Consider the following 6,286-nt stretch of genomic DNA (forward strand, 5'->3'; position numbering starts at 1 on the left):
AACAAGTTCCACATTTTAATAGCTCAATGTATGAAAAATGTTCTTTGGCTTTTCTCTAAGCCTGTGGTCAGAAGGTGTTACCAGGCACTCAGTGTTTGCTTTAATAGGAGGATTTATTCTTTCAAATCGGCTTCTCCATTGGAGGCAGGCTTCCACTCAGCTCTGCTGATAAGAAATCTCAGTCAACTGAAGATAAAATTAGCTGTGAGACTGTAACCTTTTGTTAGAAACATGGGCAGTAATATCCTCAGGTGTTAAAAGCAGATTCAGAAGAGAACATCTGCCCAAGCTTTGTACTGTGAAAACCAGCTTTTAGAATGAAAGAACCTCTGAACCAGAGGGAGCATCTCTGTGTTAGAAAGACTGATTTATTAGATCCTTTTCTCAGATTTAGCTGGGGGTTGTCCTTTTTGAACACGCTTCTTTTTCCTTTGGGTACACTTTGTTCCTCCCTGGGTACACAGCTGATGTCTCCTTGCATATGTCTTCAAAAGCAACAGTCATGCAAGTAAACAAAATTGTGGTAATAAGTGGGTGAAATCACAAGTCAGTTCATTTCCCTGCACCATTTCTTTGTAATCAGTAGATACAGTCACTCCAGAAAATGCAGAGGAGGCTCTGCTATCCGTGGCATGCCATGCCTGCAGTTAGCACACATTTTAAATCACAGTTCTAGAGCTTATTTATACAGCTAAATGTCATATGTTTAAAAATAAGGAGTTTATTCAGAAAGAAAAATTCCCCCCCAAGTCATTAATTAATGGAAGGAGACTCATTCCCAGTGTGACAGCCAGCTTGAATTATTCCAGGCCTTCTCTAGAAGTCAATTACCTGCTGGAAAATCTGTTCACTCCACCAAGTTGGTCCAAGTTCAACAGTGAGAAATAATGAAGCAAGGATATATAGCAAGAAACAGTAGATTTCTCATAATTGCTTGTGCATCTCGTATCGTGTCAATCCCATTCTAAGACAACAAGGTTTTGAACATTCTAAGACATTCTAAGACAACAAGGTTTTGAACATTCTAAGACATTCTAAGACAACAAGGTTTTGAACATTCTAAGACAACAAACAGGTTTTGGAGATTAAAGTTAAGAAAAGTAGGGTTTAGGCAAGCAGTGGCTTATATGTTTTTTGCAGTGGAACAGTTTGCTTTTTGCTTATGTGTAGAAACCTTCCTGAAAACGCAAGTGACAGAGGCATTCTTAACTACATGTAGGACACTTGGTATCACAGTTTTTGACTCCTCAGTGTCTTACCTCAGACTGAATTTAAGGTGAAAGAAGATGGCTGTGCCATAGAGCACTATCACAATATTGCAACTGCTGCTCTTCAGAATCCTCAGCCCAGCTTACAGCCTCTGTGAAGCACAGGCAGTCACACACAGGTACACCGGTCTCCAAGAAAGCTTCCTTCATTCTTTTGCCTGGTCTTTCAGCTAACACATATGTCTGGACCACAAATGAGCAGGATCGGATGAACTATAACCACAGTGAACTGCTTTGCTGGACTGTGGCTGCAGCTCAATAGCCCTCCCAATATAGTTTTGCTCTTTGCTCCCAACTTCTACAGTTTCATAATGGAGCTCTAAAAACACATTTCACAGTGAAACTTGGCAAAGTGACAGCCAAGGAATCATTTTCCTTAGTAATTTTAAATGCATCAATACAGTCACTGTTAAGATATTCTAAGAAACGGAGGAAGGGGGAATAACAGTATTTAAAAAGCCTGATGTCTCATGTTGGTGCTGATGGGGAGATGTCATTTGTCTTTTGTTCCTAAAAAGATCTGAGATCCAATAATTTCAAAATATTAATGGCACGCTACATAAGCATCAAATGAATACATTGACTAGGGCTGAGGCTGCTCTTTTCCAGTGGATTCCTAACGTGACTTGTCTAGTAAAACGAAAAAGCCTAATTGTAGGGATTCAAGCAGTTGACAAACCAGAAGGGCTCTGATGGGGTTGCTCTTGTCTTGTAAAGCTTTCTAATTACAAACTTACCCAAGGAACCGTTCTGATCTTCAGGGTAAGTACTATAAGATTGATAGAAAATGTGATGAAAGGGGGTTTGGGGCATTTTGGGTTGATTGGTTTGGTTTGATTTTTGGTTTTGTTTTGGTTGGCTGGTTGGGTTGTTTTGGGTTGTTTTGGTGTTTTGAACAGGTACTGAGTTTGTGACACAAGCTAGCAACAGCTCAGACAGGAAATCCAGAGCTGCGCTTGACTCTGCGTTATCAGCCCATTGTCATGGTTTGTCTTTCCACAAGTAAAGCCCACACCAGACACACAGTAACTCACAACTGCCTGGGAGGCATTTCTTTAGCTGGTACCATGAGATGATTTGGAAGTCATGAAATCTGGGGGCAGGAGCCAACGTACCCACTGTGTTTTCTAGCTTGCCTTTGGAGGAGAGAGGTCCTGTAGTTGTCTAACATCAAGTAAAGATCTCTCTAACTGACTGCGTGTATCTGGCCAGGGAAAATGAGGTAAAAAGATGCCAGAGAAGAGGCGGTAGCTGAAAGGCAGCTATTGGTTTGGAAGAGCATCAAGTGGGAGAAAGGGGAGCCTGCACTGGTGCTGGGACAATGCAGGGAAGAGATGGATGCCGAGGAAGGTTCATGCATGCTTAATATCTTCAGAGGACCAAAGTCCTCACTTCTGCTAGGGGATGTACAGAATAATTTCCTTCTGTTCTGTAGAACTGCTGTTACTTCACGCTAAGATCAGAATCTGGCCGTGCGTTGTAAAGAAATGTCTTTTGAGATGTTTTTAACTTGTGGGGAAAAAAAACAACAAAGAATGATCAGTGCCATTTTTGGTTTTCTGGACGTGCCTGTCAGATTGGAAGTGCCCTCCTGATTCACACTGTGGTGATGCACAGCAGTGTTTGCATTCTGAGGAGGAGGAAGTGAAACAATCACATGTTCAGAGGGAAACATACTTAATGAATCCACATACATTAATTTGCCACCAGTGGCGATCCTTAGTACCAAAAAATGCACGTTCTCTGCAGTAAGCATCAAGTGAGACAATGCCATGCAGATTTGTGATTTATGGTGCTTCATTTTATTGCCTTCTAGGTTTGTACCTGCTGAGAAAAGAAAGACCCAGGCGATGGCAAAGACCTCCTTCTGCTTCATCTGCCCAACTTTTTGGTATTGTTTGAATGAAGACTTCTCAGGCAGCTGTCATTTGTTTTGCAGCCACGTAATTCTTAAAATGTGCTAGAAATATTCAATGAAAACCAGCAGTGAAACAAACAAACAAGACTACAGAACACACTCAAAAAAGTGACTTATTATTTTTAACTGCTTTTACAAAAGGACTGAGCTTTTAATAATAGTCTGCTCTTGTAAAGCATCTCTCAGATGCAGACTTCAAAATGTGGTAGACAAATTGTCTCAACACGTCTGTGGGCTAGGTAAGTACTATTAATCCCTTTTTACGGAGGGATAAAACCGAACATCAGAGAGCCGAGAGCACTGTTTTCCAGCTTTGGTGTTGCAAAAAGGACTGTCAGAGCTGTGAGAGTATTGTGTTAAATTTCGCCCCCTAAGTCCAATTTAGCCTTTTGCCTTTGCAGCAGATGGTTTGTTATAACTGCATCTTTTCTGGTCACAGGTTATAAAATGGGCAAAGGCCGGGGTGGATGTGAGAAATGGACAGTCCTTCATTCCCAAGACATGCAACGTGTATCTGAAGTTAATTGTAAGCTTGGAAGTGAAGCATTTCATAAGTATGTCAGGATGAATGTAAGCTTTCTTAGAATTCCTCAGCCTGAAACTTTAACCTCCTACCATGTTGTTCTCTAAGTTCACAGAGTGTGGGCAATGCACCCAAGAATGTACAGCCCTGTTAATGTTACTGGGTGTTTTATATATATCACAGGCATGCTAGGTGTGGATTATTGGGTGCATGTAGTCAGCAACCTTATTTCATCCAGTTTCTCCAACAAACACTTAGAAAATGCAAGGAACTAATAAGGAAGTTAAGTTCATGATGGAGAGGAATCTAGAGAGACAGTAGTCTATGAAGGACTAAAGTCTAAAAACACTTTTTAGTCCTTAGAATGAATGTTCTTCCTCCTGGAAGGGGATATATATTGAAGTGGATTTGCTTAGGGTTAGAGATATACCTTGATTAACATTAGAGCCTCTTTTGCACAAAAAAGGCAAAACTTACTGCTCTGGACATCTTAGGCTCCAGTGAGGACGCATGCAGCTGGATTTGCCTTGGAGTGTGGTATCTGTTGTGGCAGTGAGGGCTACCTAGGGTTCCGAATTGCTGTGTGTGTAACTCCAGACAGACTGCGCAGCCTCTCCTTCTTTTCTATCCCAAAGGTACGTTTTGCTGTTGGGTGCTCTGTCAATGCCTACCAGGATAAAAACAGCCCATTCTTCATTGTGCTTATGATAGTTTCCCTCTGGCTGACCTTGGGGCTGCAGAGTGACAGCAGCCATTGATGATGGGAGCATGGAGGCTGCCCTGGCCTGGAAAGGGTGTGCTGACCTTTTCTGCAGGAGCATCTCTAAAAGAAGAGCTGGCAGTTGTGCCATAAATGTGTTGGTGAAGGGTGGCAGTGGGCAGCCACACTTGCAAGGCAGTGAATCACACTGTCAGTCTCAGCTTGGCACTGCCTCCAGGGTGCTCCTAGTTGCCCCAGGGCAGAAAATACCCCTGGCCTTCCCAATAAGAGCACTGTACTTGGTGGTGGTGATGGAGCTCATCTGAGCAAGAGGCAGAGCTTTTTCAGGCTTGTTTGGAGCCTTGGGAAATGCCCCTGTAGGACCTCAGCTCTTCCTTGTATGTGAGGGTTTGCCTTTACCCTACCTGCGCTAACACAAACCGCACCACGCAGTGAGGTTATCCATACACATGCAGACTGTACAGGGATAAGGTGCTTACCATGCTCTGGGATGCTAGTGAATACTTGGCATGGTTTGGGTAAGCTCTGAGGATGTAGGCAGAGCGAGTTAAAATGAATAAATAACATGTCATTTAAAGCACAGGGTAAGCTGCATGCCAAGGAAAGGGGCTGGAAAACTCACTTCTCGTTTCAGCAGCATGTGAGACCCAGTCACAGGACTGGCAAAAAAGGGAAAAATCACAGCTTCTTTGCACCAAGCTTGGGCTCCTAAGTTTAAAGCTTTTCAAGAAGCCAAGTAGTGCAGGTGACAGCAGTGCAGTTTTCTGAAGGAATGTGGTTTTGGAAATGGGCCTGTTGAGAATATCTGAAGATCCCATTAGTCATCTTTTTGGTGTACTTTTGGACACCAACAGTCTCCCACTCCTCCCGAATCTTCATGGAGTTTGCGTAGCCCACAGGAGCTGCACTCAAAGGAGAATGCAGAGCTGACTTACAGGATAGCTCATGTTAGGGTAATGTCCTTCCTCTGGCTGATAGGGTGGGTGGTGGGATCCTCTAATCTTGGCCCACGAGGACATGTGAGCTTTACCATGCTTCAACTGAAAGGAAAACAGCAGGGTGAAAAGCATCCATTAAAAACTTAAGCACTGTTAAAGACAGGGAAGGTGGGAAAAATACTGCCTGTATCATAGAATCATAGAATAGTTAGGGTTGGAAAGGACCTTAAGATCACTCAATTCCAACCCCCTGCCATGGGCAGGGACAGCACACACTAAACCATGTCACCCAAGGCCCATCCAACCTGGCCTTGAGCACTAGATGAAGGTGAAGAAGAGAGCTGTCCTGTGTATTTTGCATATCCAAGATTTTTAAGGTAAATGTAAAAAATAAACTGAAAAAAAAGGAAGAAGTCCATGGAGTTGCCAACAGAAAGAAACTCAAGATACTTGTTCATGGGGTTTTTGGGCTGGTCTCTCCACTGTCCCACCAATACCACAGCCTGTTGCTGCTGTGGGAAAGAAAGGATTGAAGAGGATAAGAATGTCTTCAAGCAACTTCACCAATTACACTTCAATGAGGGGCATAATGAAGGAAAGAGAGATGACCCCTTTCCCTCTCCCATCTGCTTTTCTTATTCTTCATTTAATGTATGCAAAGGAAAAGCTGGCAATAGTCACTTTCTTTAGAGTCAGGTTTTACTTTGACGATAGTAGACCTTAGTCCTTGTATAAAGTTGGCTATATTAATAATTATCATCTTTCTCCACACTTCACTCTGCCTCTCAATAGAAGAGTGAAGCTTGGGCAACGGGACATGGTATTTTTGGGTGTTTGTTCCCCATTACTGGGTACCTAAAAAAGAAACTCAACGTGTTGCTAGTCAGCGGGAGGAATTGCCTTGTCTTCAGGGGTCAC

The sequence above is a fragment of the Pezoporus wallicus genome, unplaced genomic scaffold (assembly GCF_028554395.1).
Source record: "Pezoporus wallicus isolate ANWC-B61680 ecotype Strahan unplaced genomic scaffold, APGP_CSIRO_Pwel_v1 contig_8791, whole genome shotgun sequence".
NCBI lineage: Eukaryota > Metazoa > Chordata > Aves > Psittaciformes > Psittacidae > Pezoporus > Pezoporus wallicus.